This window comes from Equus quagga, chromosome 15, assembly GCF_021613505.1.
Source record: "Equus quagga isolate Etosha38 chromosome 15, UCLA_HA_Equagga_1.0, whole genome shotgun sequence".
NCBI classification, from domain to species: domain Eukaryota; kingdom Metazoa; phylum Chordata; class Mammalia; order Perissodactyla; family Equidae; genus Equus; species Equus quagga.
In genome coordinates this window covers 53,174,692-53,188,161 of record NC_060281.1, presented here as the reverse complement: position 1 = coordinate 53,188,161, position 13,470 = coordinate 53,174,692, and the positions used below count along the sequence as shown (strand labels likewise).

General features: G+C 39.3%; 1 protein-coding gene and 2 long non-coding RNA genes across 11 annotated transcripts in view; 1 reads left to right on the top strand and 2 right to left on the bottom strand.

Moving 5' to 3' along the window:
* LOC124226828 (uncharacterized) overlaps window positions 1–8,099 on the bottom strand; it is a 10,372-nt gene extending 2,273 nt beyond the window's left edge. Inside the window, exons 1-2 of the long non-coding RNA XR_006885368.1 lie at window positions 7,898–8,099; window positions 158–280 (exon numbers count right to left, since the gene is read on the bottom strand). This is a non-coding gene — a long non-coding RNA (uncharacterized LOC124226828). The remainder of the gene's footprint in view (window positions 1–157; window positions 281–7,897) is intronic.
* The window catches only part of GCNT2 (glucosaminyl (N-acetyl) transferase 2 (I blood group)), an 85,379-nt gene that overhangs the window by 53,610 nt on the left and 18,299 nt on the right, over window positions 1–13,470 (top strand). The window lies entirely within an intron of this gene.
* The window catches only part of LOC124226825 (uncharacterized), a 45,262-nt gene continuing 42,589 nt past the window's right edge, over window positions 10,798–13,470 (bottom strand). Inside the window, exon 4 of the long non-coding RNA XR_006885365.1 lies at window positions 10,798–12,303. This is a non-coding gene — a long non-coding RNA (uncharacterized LOC124226825). The remainder of the gene's footprint in view (window positions 12,304–13,470) is intronic.

Below are 13,470 nucleotides of genomic sequence, written 5' to 3'. Positions count from 1 at the left end.
GTGTGTGTGTGTGTGTGTGTGTGTGTGTGTGTGTGTGTGTGTGTGTGCTGAGGCTTAGCAGGGCCACTGTGCTAGCTGGAGTCATGGGAAGGTGCCCTTGCTGGCACTGCCCCCCACACTCCACACTGGCTTCTGTGCCAGCTCCCTCTGTCCTCACCTGGGGTAGGCTTTCGTCTGGCTCTTCCTTCTCCGAGCCAGTGGAATGGGAAGAGTTCTTCAGTTAGCGTTCTCACAGAGGCCCGGGGGCAAGAAGCAAGCACGCTGAGCCTCAACCTCATCACTGTAAGGATGATACAGGAAAACGAAGTGTCTTGAGGACTTAGTCTTCACACAGAATAGAAAAATCTTCAAAACATAACATTTTGACACTTATATTTTCAGCAATCAACAAATATTTATTTAGCTCTCCATGCTCTTTACACAAGCGCTATACTGTGACTGAGGGTACCTCTGCAAGAAGACAGACATGACTTCACGGCATTTAAGCGCCAAGATTTGAATGGTTGAGGATTAACTTTAGTGACTCTAGTATATTGGGCTAATTTAATATATTGGGCTAATTTTCCCCCACCCCAACCCCTCGGAAAAAAAAAGTTGTTTTTTTTTTTTCCCTGAATATCTGCCCCTATTTTAAAGACATTTTTTAAAAAGTTAACTTTTTTAAAAAAAACAGGAAATACATTCACAGGTTTCAAAATTTTTAAATTTTGCACTCCATCAGCTGCTGGTATTATTGCTTCCTTGTGTATCTTTCCAGAGATACTTTATGAAGTTTATAGACAATAAAACTCAAGAAATATGTGGAAAACAGTACATGTTTTCTTAAAAGTTCACCACAAATACACAGAAAAAGAGAAATGGTTCTCATTTTAGGCACCCTATTGTCTGTACATGAGAAACAAAATACTACAAGAAATATATCATATGCAGACATTTAGGGAGCTAATTTTAATTTAAAAGCTCAACTTCTTATTTTGAAGCATCTTTAAATCTAGGTTCAAGGAATTTTGTGGGACAAAGGCACAGGGACCTTTGCTTCCCAGAGTCCAAGGATGGAGAACGTCCAGATCACTCGGATGGGCTAGGGAGCACCTGTGGTTCCCCTGCTCAAAGCTTCACAGTGGCTTCTCATGATCTTGAGAGTCAGGTTGAAGTTCTTCCTGTGGCATGACCTCCCTGACCTGACTCCTCCCCTCCCCCACCCATATCCATCCTCATTTGTTTTGTGTTGATGCCTCTTCTTTATGTTCCAGCAACTACTCTGCCCTACACACTCCTGCAGTTTTCATCTAATTGTTTTTGGTGGCTTTTTATGATGTCCTCCCTGGGATACCCTTCCTGCCATCTCTGACTAACTCCTAGTCATCCTTTATAACCCACCTTGGATGTCACCTCCTCCAGAAGCCAACCCTGATAACCCCCCTCCAGATGATTGGTACTCCCACTCTGGGTTTTTCTATACTCAGTGCCATGGCATTGAATTGTAATTACCTGCTAAGTGAATGTCTCCTCTGGTCTACCTGCTCAGTGTTTGGGTTCTGTAAGGGTAAGAAATGTCTTCCCCATCACTACCCTACACTACCACCTATCACTATGCCTGATTTGAGGATATGTAGAGTGTTGGATGGTTATGGGTTGGGTCTGGGGAGGGAGTGGATAGGTATGAGATTGGAAGGATGTATAAAAGTGTCCTGTGCCTGGGGCAGCTAGGGTGGGGTCAATTTTTGATAGTAAGGATTAGAAAAACAGTGGGTAAGATACCGCTTGGAGGTATAATTCCACAATAGCTAGGCCAACAAATGGTATCAGTAAAGATAAAGATAAAGATATGAGAAAGACCTTGTAGAATTAGCAAGCTCCAGAGTTCCAGTTGGAATGTTAACAGAGCAGAGTCCTTCTTTAGAATATCTGGTTCCCAGGTAGCCACCTGGGCCCATCATGCAGCTGCATCTGATGCCGAGAGAAAGCACAGGCACCTCATGTGGACGCCTCCAATTAGTTTCCACCTTCCTTGCACTGGCCTGAGTTTCTCTCACAGTTTGGCCCCCATCCAGCCCTGCTGTTAATCTCATTCCTGGCCATGCAGTGGGTTGCTTCTGTCTTAATTTGATCTAGACTGCTCTTTAGCTACTGGCTTAGAAGAACACAGGAGTATAAGGAAATGAAAGGTTAAGAAAAGTCAACAATAGAAAGAAATCTGAAACATTTCTCCAGGTGTAGCTCTCAGCAAATGTAAACACTGAGCTATTTAGAAGGTATGTGTTCTCTACAGAAAGGTTACCAGGACCTTAAATCTGGGAGTGGCTGGATCAGTCCCAGTGTTTTTCAAAGTATGCATTGTGTTCTTTGTACATCAGCCCAAATTTAGAATTCAGTTTCTAGAATCACAAAGGGTGCTTTCAATCATGACAATTGTACTGATGATGGAGAATTATAAACATTGATGGACTGGTAGAATCCAGTCTCAGTGAACATCATTAGAACATTCAGGTCTACAATAAAGCTATTTTTTTGTGGCCAGATGACAATCCACATGGCACTTATTTTCTCAATACAGAGATAAATTCTGGTTGAAGGAGAAATTATATGAAACAGATATTCCATGGGTTCTTATCCATTTAACAGAGTTTGAAAATGATATCATTTTTGTACAGCCAGATAACATTAAATACACATAGTAAATTTGGATATGATTTTCAAACTAGTGTATTAGTGATTTGAGCCTGTATGGCTTGTTTTTCCCTGTTGGTAAAGGGCTCTAGGCTCTTCTCAAGCCAGTAATTTGGGGAAGATGTATAATCTACAATTTATCCTGGCTCCTGAGTACCTTGACTGATGAGGCTCCGTCATAAAATGCTGAGCTCCTGGTAGAGAACCTTAGACAGGTGCCAGGGTATTTACGTCGTTAACCTATGCTGAAGCTATAGGCATTTGAAGGACCATTTAGGGAACCTCCAGGCAGTGGCTGTGCTGTAATATTGGGATCCTCTTCTTCACCGTGCCCAAACATGTTTTGCACCCCCACCCTGTGAAGGAAATAATCTGGAAACACTGCTCTCACTTAGCTTTTAATTCCTAATCTCTAGAACAATATTATGCAAGACAAGAAAAATTGGATTAAAATATATATGAATGTTTAATTAAGTATGAATACTATTACAATTGGTAAACATCCGCTAAGCTGAACTTAAGGTGAATTTAACTCTAGCAGAAAGGATTCGTATAGAGCTAACAAGATCATTTGTCCAACTTTTCATTCAACCTCCCATCATTCTTTACTAATTATATAAGACTAATCTTTTCTGGAAGTAGCAATTGGCTTTTTTTTCTTTTTAACAAAAACATAGTATTGCATTTCAACAACTCTTTAAACACTAAAATAAGATGTTAATTGTATATCAAAGCCATGATAGATATATAATCAATGTCTAAATTCTCTCTTTAATGTAAATATCTCTACTCTGTTTCTCTGAACCGCTATAACAGCATCTCCTTCCATCTGCCTTTGAGTTCACACGATACTATGAAAAGGGCTTTGGAGCTAGACAAACATAATTGAAGTCCTGGCTCTCATTATTTGCCAACTATGTGATACTGTCCTTAGTCTTTGCTGAGCCTCAGTTTACCCATCTGTGATGATGGGAATAATAAGTAGTACTTAGTTCCCAGAGAAGTTATGAGTATTAAATAAGATAATGTATATAGTGCTCTGGTTCTCAGACAGAGCATGCCTCAGAACCCACTGTAGGGCTTGTTCAAACAGATTGCTGGGCCCTGACCTCAGAGTTTCTGGTTTTCTGCGGATCTGGAGCAAACCCCAGAATTTGTATTTCTAACAAGTTCCCAGGTGATGTTGATGCTTCTCATCTAGGAAGCACACTTTGAGAGCGCTGACATAGACGATCTTTTACAGAGACTGGCACATTTATAGATTTGCATCCAATGTTGATTCTGTCCATTTGCATCAGAGACTCTCCCTGACTGAGAAGAAAGGCAGCAACCAGTAAAAACGAGAGTGAGCGTGTGTAAGGAAAGCTTTATGGTGTTGATTGCATATCATGGATATTGTCAAAGCGATGTGCAAATGACTGATGTTTGGGAAGAACTCCTGTTGAGGAAATGTCCTGGGTTTTGGATTGAGACACACCTGATGGTAAATTTTAGCTTTGTCCTTGTTAGCCTTGTGACCTTGGGTGGTCCGAACCTCTAACTCCTCATCTGTACAGTCACAATAAATATGGCTACTTAGTAAAGTTGTTTTGAGAATTAAATGAAAAATTTGGTGTAAATTAGTGAGAGGTTAAGTGTTTATCCACTTAGTAATATGAATGTGTATTAAGAAAACCTAAATGTGGTCTAGAATTCCTAAACTAATGAGATCCTCGAGGTGTTAAGTAAAATCAACTTAACTCTCTTTTCACTACAAAAGGACAGCTACACTGTGGCTCCACAACCACGTAAAACTAGATGTAGATATACTCAAAAAGGAACAGGAGGAAATATGGGAAAATTTAAGCAGTTTAACATGTTTGATTGGGTACTTATTCTTTATAATTTTGATTTCCCTTAATGTTATTGGTGTAATTTTTGAAACTAATAAAAAGCTTCACTTAGTCTTCACAATAATACTATGAAGTATGTATAATCCACTAGAAGACCGTTTCCTTAATAATGGAAAAGGTGTCAGTAGTGTCTTCAGGACTCTATTTTTGAGATCACATCACGTGAAAAGAACAGGAATTGGAATTAATAGGTTGTCTTATTTTCCTAAGCCCTATCTTTCTGTTACAACAGAAAGGACTTAAGCTGTCTTTTCAGAACATCATATAATTTCTTGGAAAAGGAAATTAACATAGCCAAGACCTGAAAGAAAGGAGAGAGCCTTTTCACAATCATTCTATACTGGGTTTTGCTGTCCAGCCACATCCTTCCCATTTCGGGTGCTCAACTTCCTCAGTGTTAAAACAAATGTCACCCCCCCAGCAGGGATAATTTTTAAACTCTGTTATGAAATTTACAAGCACAACAGTACTGAGAATATTATGATAACCCATTTGTGCCCGTCAGCCAGTTTCAACAACTATCAACGTACTACACAAAACAAAGCAACAAAACAAAAGTAGTGTCAAATCATCGAGTTGACTCTAATTTTTAGAAATGAATAGCTTCTTTTTTTCAAAGCAAATGCAGAATTCCAATCTTCCAGACTAATGCTTTCTACATATCTTACAATCATGATTTGTTGAAGAGTGAACATCTTTTTATCCCACTTAAACTTTTAAGATATATTACGTCAGCTGGAGTGAGTTTTCTTCCTTTTTTTTTTAATGGACAAAGCTGAACCTACAAGCACAAGCTCTTTAAGCATTAGAAGCAAGCGTTAGAATTCTGCTTGATAAGATTTCCATTCTCTTGGCCTTCATCTTCCTCTAGAGAAAATGGGAGAAGTACATCACTAAGAGAAGTAAATTGATCAGTGGGATAGACTGTTCCACGTGCAGTGTTTAGACGTACTTTTTTCCATCTCTTCTTGCTACTGAATATTCCACTTCCTCTATTTAAAAAAAAAATACAAAGGACAAATGGACAGTCTTACTGTTTTATGAGTCCCCTATGAATATTTATGAGTTTAGCTTTGGAATTGACATGAAGATATTTTGCCTTCAGCCAAATCTTAATGTATTTTCCATTACTACGTGTTATTGTAGAGCCTCTTCTGTTGGTTTCAATCATCGTGTTAATTTTTCACATATGTAATTTAATCTGAGATTCCTCGGGTGTCAAGCTTTGTAGCTTTGCATGAGGCTTCTCTGATCTTGCAGGGCGGTGTGGAGGGAACAATGTGGACCTGGGCATCCCAGCCTTGTCACTTACCAGCTCATCTCACACTGGACAAACGACATAACCAGCCTGAGCCTCAATTAATTTTGGTTTTAGGACATAAGAGAAAGTTTGGAAGGTGTTTGAGAAGTTAGTAAAAAGTAAGAATTGTATATTGGGCAGTTTTGATTCTACTTCATCCCCAAAATATATGTATCTGGAGAAGAATGCATCTCACAGCGGTGACAATGGGCTGCTAATGTTTCTTTTCAAAGATGTCGGTAGAAGGGCCAGAAGAATCTCTGCGTGGCTCTGAGGATGAGTTTTGGATGACCTCAAAAGACACTCAAGGATTGGAACAGTAGTTTATGGACTCTGAGTTTTTAAATGCTTTACTCAGCATAGCTAAGAACAGTAGAATACTAAACAAATAGACAGTAAGTTTTATGAGCCATGTGTCAATATCTTATTTTCCTTTTTATAGGAGCTGCATGCTCCAGCCACTGGATCGCGTAATAGGGGCAGTGACTTAGCTATGCACACTACAAAGTTATTTTCTAGGCTCTAGCCCCTGTCTTTAAACTAGATGTTTGACCTTGGGCATGGCACTTAAACTCTCTGGGCCTCAGTTTCCTCCTCTGCGAAATGAGGAAATTGGGCCAGGTGATTTCAGAAGAGGTTCCTGCATTATTTTGCTTTAACTCTAGAGCACGTAGTGGAAGGAGCAAAATTTTTAGAGGCAGACAGACTTAGGTTTCATTTACCTGTTGTGTCATCTTGAGCAATTAACCTATCCTACATGGGCTTTGGTTTACTCGTCTGTAAAATAGAGACAATACCAGCTTCATGAGATTGTCGTGAGAGTTATAAGACAATAAGGGTATATAGCTCCCAGCTCAGCCATTGTTAATTCTATTACCATTTTCATCCCTTCCCCCACCGGATGGTATGTTAATATCACCACTTGCCTTTTTATAATACACTGTAACCAATAGGTTTAATGGAACAATGGCCTCTGGGCAATGAATTTCTCTCCTTGTCAAGGTCACTATGTCCCTGTCTGGATGCCAACGGCCACTGTTGCCATGACTGAGAACTCAGGCCAGTCGCCATAGGCAGTGCATGGAGGTGATTTTTGTGCTCTAAATTCTGACCAAATGAGGAAATTGGGTACTAAGTACTTACACAATTTCCCCATTTGTCTGGTTGTTTTAATATAGCATATTTCCCCTTATTTCTAAAGAGTATTTTCTGAGTGTGCCCATAAATGCTGAGCTAGATGGAACATGGTATTTTACCTGTAGGGGAGGGAAGAGAGCCCTGTGGAGCAATTTCCTAGTGTATATCATTTGAGGCAAATTATGCAACCGCTCTGAATCTCAGTTTCTGTATTTATAAAATGGGGATGATAATAGAACCTATCATTGTAAGCAAATTATGCGTATTAATATGTATCAAGTGCCTCAAATGGTGCATGGCACCTTGTAGATATCAATAATTGCTAGTTGTTTTTATTCCACCTAATTACTCTCATTAAGGGACAACAGGGCTAGAAAAACGCCATCTCTCAAGATGTAGAGACTTCTGAGATTACCACAAAGAATCTGGAAGATTTTCTAGAACTCAGACAAAATCAGCTTGAATTCCCCCCTCCCCCCAGCTTCCAATACTCCTAGGGCTCATCCCTCATGAGAGGAGCAGAGTAACTGAGAATATGACATTGGTTGGTGAGATGGATCATCCCATGTGCAGCGTGTGTAACTGCACCAGCTCATGTACTTAAGTGCTAGGAAACACAGGTGGTCAACAGCGATCCTATATCAGTGTTGATATCTTGACTTTTGAGGATACTTGCCATTTCCAAATAACCTGAATCTCCTCCCTCTGCCCCAGTGGGGGGAAAAAAAAATACAACGTTGTTTCGACCAGGATGAGGGGGCACCTGAACCGGGTTGAAACAGGGTGTCTCGGTGAATGGCAACTTGCCTGTCTCCTTGTCAGTTTCCATCCATTGTGTCCGAAGAGGGACACCTGCAGTAAAGAGTGTACCAAATGAAGTAGACACGGCCTCATTTACCTTCAGAGTCCTCCAGTTGTCCACAAGGAATTGAGAACTGTGGTAGAATGAAGAGTGTGGATCCCTCTGCCTCAGAGGGTAGGGGGATCAAATCATGGTTTCTTCTAGCCTGTGATCTTGGATTCCTTGGACTCTTCAGACTTAGTTTCCTCAACCAAGGAATGATAACACTAATCTCCTGATGGTGGGGGGATGGGAGGCTCGTGTTCCGAAAAATGAACGAATAACTCTATCAGTATACTGTAACTCTGTAACTAGTAACTCTAAAGCCTGCAGTTCCACTCCTGACACACAGAAGAAGGTGCCCACTGATTGTAGTTGTGGTGATGGGTGTTTGTTTTAAGTAGAAGACGCTGGAAGGAGTAGAAACTGGGAATGGCTACTTCAAGAATAACAGAATGATTTTGTGAAGTGGAATGGGTAATTTCACACTGGAGTTGGAAAAGATATTCTCATCATTTAAGATTAGAGAACCCAAGCCCAGGAAGGTGGAGTGATTTGTTTGGGTCTCGTGATTTAGCAGCTGAACTGGTTCACAAAGATGAGACTTCTAAGTCATAATACAATAGTCTGTATATGTTTAGTGCGTCTCACAATTTCTCTCTGAAATACTCTAGATATTAGAGCAAAAGGGCAGTTACAGCATTTTGGTATGTACACTGTATAATACTGAAAGATGGGTTATGACAAGATTCTATAACAGGTTTTCAGAAATCATTTAAAAACATAATGTATATTCATATTTCACAAATGAAAAATTCTATGGATATAGCACAAAATGGAATTTTCAAATTTATCCATTTTGAAATTTATCCATTTGAAAATGGAATTTTCAAATTTATCTACCATGAAGGAGACCCCTTCTATTACACATTGTTGTTGAATTTGGAGCTTTCTTACTTTTAAATTTAAATACAGCAAAATTCACTCTTTTTGATGTCTAGACCCATGTGTTTTGACGGTTGCATAGAGTCATGCATCCGCCACCACAGTCGAGCACAATTCCATCACCTCCAAAAATTCCCCCCGGTCAGCCTTGCCCCCAGTCCAAACTCTTGGCAAATTCTGACTTGTTCTCCACCCCTATGATTTTGCTTTTTCCAGAATGCCATAAAAATGGATTCATAGAATATATAGCCCTTGGACTCTGGAAAAGCAGCTTCCTACTTTGCCTTTCTTTTAATGAATTCATTTTGTGTGTTCCAAGGTGTATGTGATGGTTTCCTATAGATCCTTTGGCAGCTTTAATATTTGTTGAGTATTGGTTCCATTTGGCTCACTTTTCTTTTCCTCTGTTATTGTTATTTTCCATAAATAATAGAATCCGTTGGACCTCTTATTATTAAAAACAAAAGAAAGTAGGGGTATTTTTAGTCATATTATTCATTGAGGTAAGAAACTAATAGTAAATACAGCATCTAAGTTATATCGTTATTAAGCTTACATTTGGAATCTTTTGTTACCTTTGATTTGACAGTATCCGTGATTCAGAATAAATAGTAGGAACATCATGAACTTAATTGGAAGAATGAGAGTAACCAAAATCGTGTTCCACTTTTATTCCAGAATCACATGTGACAGACTCACAAAATTTCCCATCGTGAGTCCTTTCAATCCATCAGATCATGCGAGAGCATCGTAATGAGCGTGTCACAGGATCCCAACATGATTCCCTATCAGAACTCTCACGGAAGAGGATCTCTCTAGATTTGTAGATGGCTGAGGGTTTATCTTTTTCTAAAGATTGAATGTATTAGTCATTGGTTTTGGTCTCAAGATGTCCATAATTCACTTTCTAAAATATTGAAATAACTGTTACACAACTGAAAACACCACTATTCAAGTGCTTAAAAGTGAAGCCCTCAAAATCTGCAAACTAGATACTCAAAACTGGCTCTGTGGTCCCTAAAGTGAGGAGGGCAAGGAACTAAAAGGGCCAACATTTCTTTGAAGTCTCACATTTTATTTTACAAATTTATGTAAATATCGCACTCCTATCCACTAACTTTCTTAAACGTTTTATTGAAACATACATACAGAAAACTGCACATATGAGAACTGAAGAGAGCACTGAATTTTCAAACTGATCCATACCTGAGTAACCCGCTCCAGAATCCGTGTTACTACTAGTACTCCGGGAAGCCCCTGTGCTCCCTTCCAGTTACTTCCAAGAGTGACAACTGTCCCCACCCCATAAATTAGTTTTGCTTGTTTTTGTGTCATTATCTAACTTCTCATTGTAGCCCAGTGCTTTTCATCCAAATGTTCAGGTTAAATAGATGTTTCAAGAAGAAATGCTAGGCCTACCCTGTGGCTTCTGGATTTCTAGAAACTGCTGCAAACTCCATGTGGTCAAGGGTAGGGGTGGGATACCCACATATCCCGGCACATCGCAAGACTCTTTCTCCCACGTTTCTTCTCTTTTTCCAGTTAGATGTTTCTCATATTTGCAGAAGAGTGCAAACAGAAGAACTGCTTCTGCTGTTCTGTATAAAAGGTTAGGCTTGCTATAGATAGGCACTTAGTTCCCAGAATTAGCAACCTATATATACCCCAGTACATGCAGCAACAAATGGAATTTACCACTGACCTTCAACTCCTTTGGACCTGACTTGGGTTGTAAATAGGGATTAAAATTAGACAAGAGTCCTAAGCAAGTGTGATTTTTATTTAGCTGCTTTTACATGGAGTTGGATGTTCGACAACTTGAAAATGAATTCCTGATTCACACCCAGCTGCATGTAGCCTGGTGCCTTGTTTTGAAGGTGAAGAAGGCACTGTGTGCGGGCAAGATGGAAATTTGTCTAATGGAGTCATTAAGGACCTTTACCCAGACGCAGACAAAGCAGGACAGGGCATGCTATGTTCTATTGATTCCAGTAAGTAATGACCCTGCCTGGAAATCCGTTTCTGTGTAATAGAGTGAGAAATCAGTACAGTAAATACTTTTATTTGAAACAGTAAGGTAAAATCTAGGAATTGCCACTTGAAATACAAATACTTGACTCAAGCTGTGAACAAATCTAGAAAAGTAGATCACACAGACAGCTTACTACTTGGTTTTCATGTGCTGCAGATAACAGAATTTCTCACGTTTCTGGAATCTAATAAAACTGAAGTCCTAAGGAAACAGTTGTTTGAGCTGATAAACACACAAAAGTGGTAGAAATGTGCATAAGGGAAACTCATTTAAGGAAACCCAATCCACATCTCTAAATGCTAAAGGCCACTTGTGAAAGGCTATTTGCAATCTGGATTCAGTATAGGTTAGTTAAGTAGTTAATAGGTATGTTGGAGTCTTAAGGTGACATGGAATATTCATTTCTACAAAAAGATGCTTTACGAACTAATGTTTTCTTAACGATTGTTCTTTGTAGGTGTAAGGTTTGTAGTGTTTTGGATGTTTTTCTAACTTTCCTTTTTGTTCTTTGTATTTTTATGCATTATTTGAATCCATTCTAATAACCAGTGTTCAATTTTTCACAAATCATAGAAAAATATTTTTAAGAGGGAAAAAGTAAAGATTCACAAGGTAAAGGTGCCTAGATGCTTAACACTAGCTCATTTAGAGGAGTTGGAAATAAACTACTGTTTCTTCTTTGAACTTTTCTGTACTTTTAAAATCTCTAAAACTTAAAGTTACTTTATTTGATGAAAAACTAAAACCTCTCCTTACTGAGGCACAATACTTGGTGTATTAGAAACTAGAAAGTATTATCCCTCTGAAGCGAGGCTCAGTAAAATGCTCAGTGTAGAGCAGGTGTTCTCAGCCCTGGCCACACATTATGATTGTGTAGAGCATTTTAAAAATCCCCATGCCTGGGCCTCACGCCCGTCCAGTTAGTTCGTAATACCTGGGAGACGGGGCACAGTCATTGGCACTTTTTAAAAATTCTACAGACGATTCTACTGTGTAGCCAGAGAGGCAACACTGATGTAGATGAAGGCTTGGGTCAGAGAGAAAAACTGGAAATGGAATTGACTATCTTGTTGACCTGGCCCTCATTAATTCCCTACCATTTGCACCTCATATCTACTTTTAAAAAACATCAGTTAAGGTTTTGCAGGGAGGAAAAGAACTTCCAAAACATAGTGGCTTGAAGAAAGGTTCTCCTCATCTTGTTCTTCGGGGCAGGGCCAGCGACACGAGGGCTGGATCAGCTTGGACGGGATCCCTTGCCGGACCGGGTCTTCTCCCCGCGTGGTGCCTCATTCCCCAGTGAGCTCACCAGGCTGCTTCACTTGGCAGCCTGAAGGGGAGGGCAAACGCTGATCGCTGATCGACAAGTGATTTTGAAGTCTCTGGTTTTGTCACATTTGCTAATGTCCCTTTGGCCAAAGCCAGGCACATGGCCAAGGCCAGATTCCAGGGCTGGAAAAACACCCTCTACCTCTTGATGGAAAAGCTGCAAAATCATGTACATATAGCAATGAGATGAATTCATGACCATCTTTTGCAGTCTACCACAATCAAAATACATCCTTCTTTAGTGAAAACATTTGATAAAATATTTATTGGAATCTTTTAAAAATATATATTTTTTCTAGTTAATTTTGGGAATGTACATTTAACTTTCATTACAAAAGAAATTTAACAGTAGTTAGGAAATTTTTTAAATAGGTACCTACTCCCCAATGGTCATAAAAGTAGCATTTTAAAAAAATGAGGAAAATACAGAAAACTACAAAGACTAATAATCAATCAACTGAATACTCAGAGATAATATTTTAGTATATTTCCTTCAGTTTTTGTTTTCATATAAAAGCATATATTTTCACCTGCCTTGACTGTTTTTATAATTGGCTCTCCTCATGTAATAGTATGTCATCGTCTTTCCATGTCATGAAGAATTCTTCACCATAATTTATAGTAGCTCTGTAGCATGCTATCCTTTGCGCTATAATTTATTTAGCAAAGCCTCAAATTATGGGCATTGAGGAGGTCTTAGCAGTAATAATAGTTGTTTTATTAATAAGATTGGTAATTAATGATGACTGATACTTTTACAGTACTTCCTACGTACCAAGCACCATTCAGAGTGTTTTAAGCATATCGTGCACTTTACAGGAACTCCATGAGGTACCGCTTTGACCCTCATTTACAGATAGGGAAACTGAGGATCAGAGAGATTAGATAAGCTGTCAGCAGTCTCATAGTTAGTAATTGGTCTCAAGCACGCACTTGAACCCAGGCAATTTAGTATCAGAGTCTCTCCTCTTAGCTGCTATAGTCCAGTGCCTCTCAAATAATAATTTACGACTAACTTCCTTAGGACAAATTCCAGTACCTTGAACTGCTGAGTCCAAGGGTATGCACATTTTTAAGGGTTTTGATGCAAAAGTGTCATATTGCTCTTCCAAGAAATTGCACCAATTTACACTCCCATTGGCTAGTCTGAGACCCCCATTTCCCTACACCCTCCATATTACTATTTACTAAATCTTTGCCAGCTTGACAGGTATAAAGAGAGGAGAGGGGCGGGGAATATATGGAAATCTCTGCACCTGCTGCTCAATTTTCTTGTGAACCGAAAACTGCTCTAAACAAAAAATAGTAAAGTCTACTTAAAAAT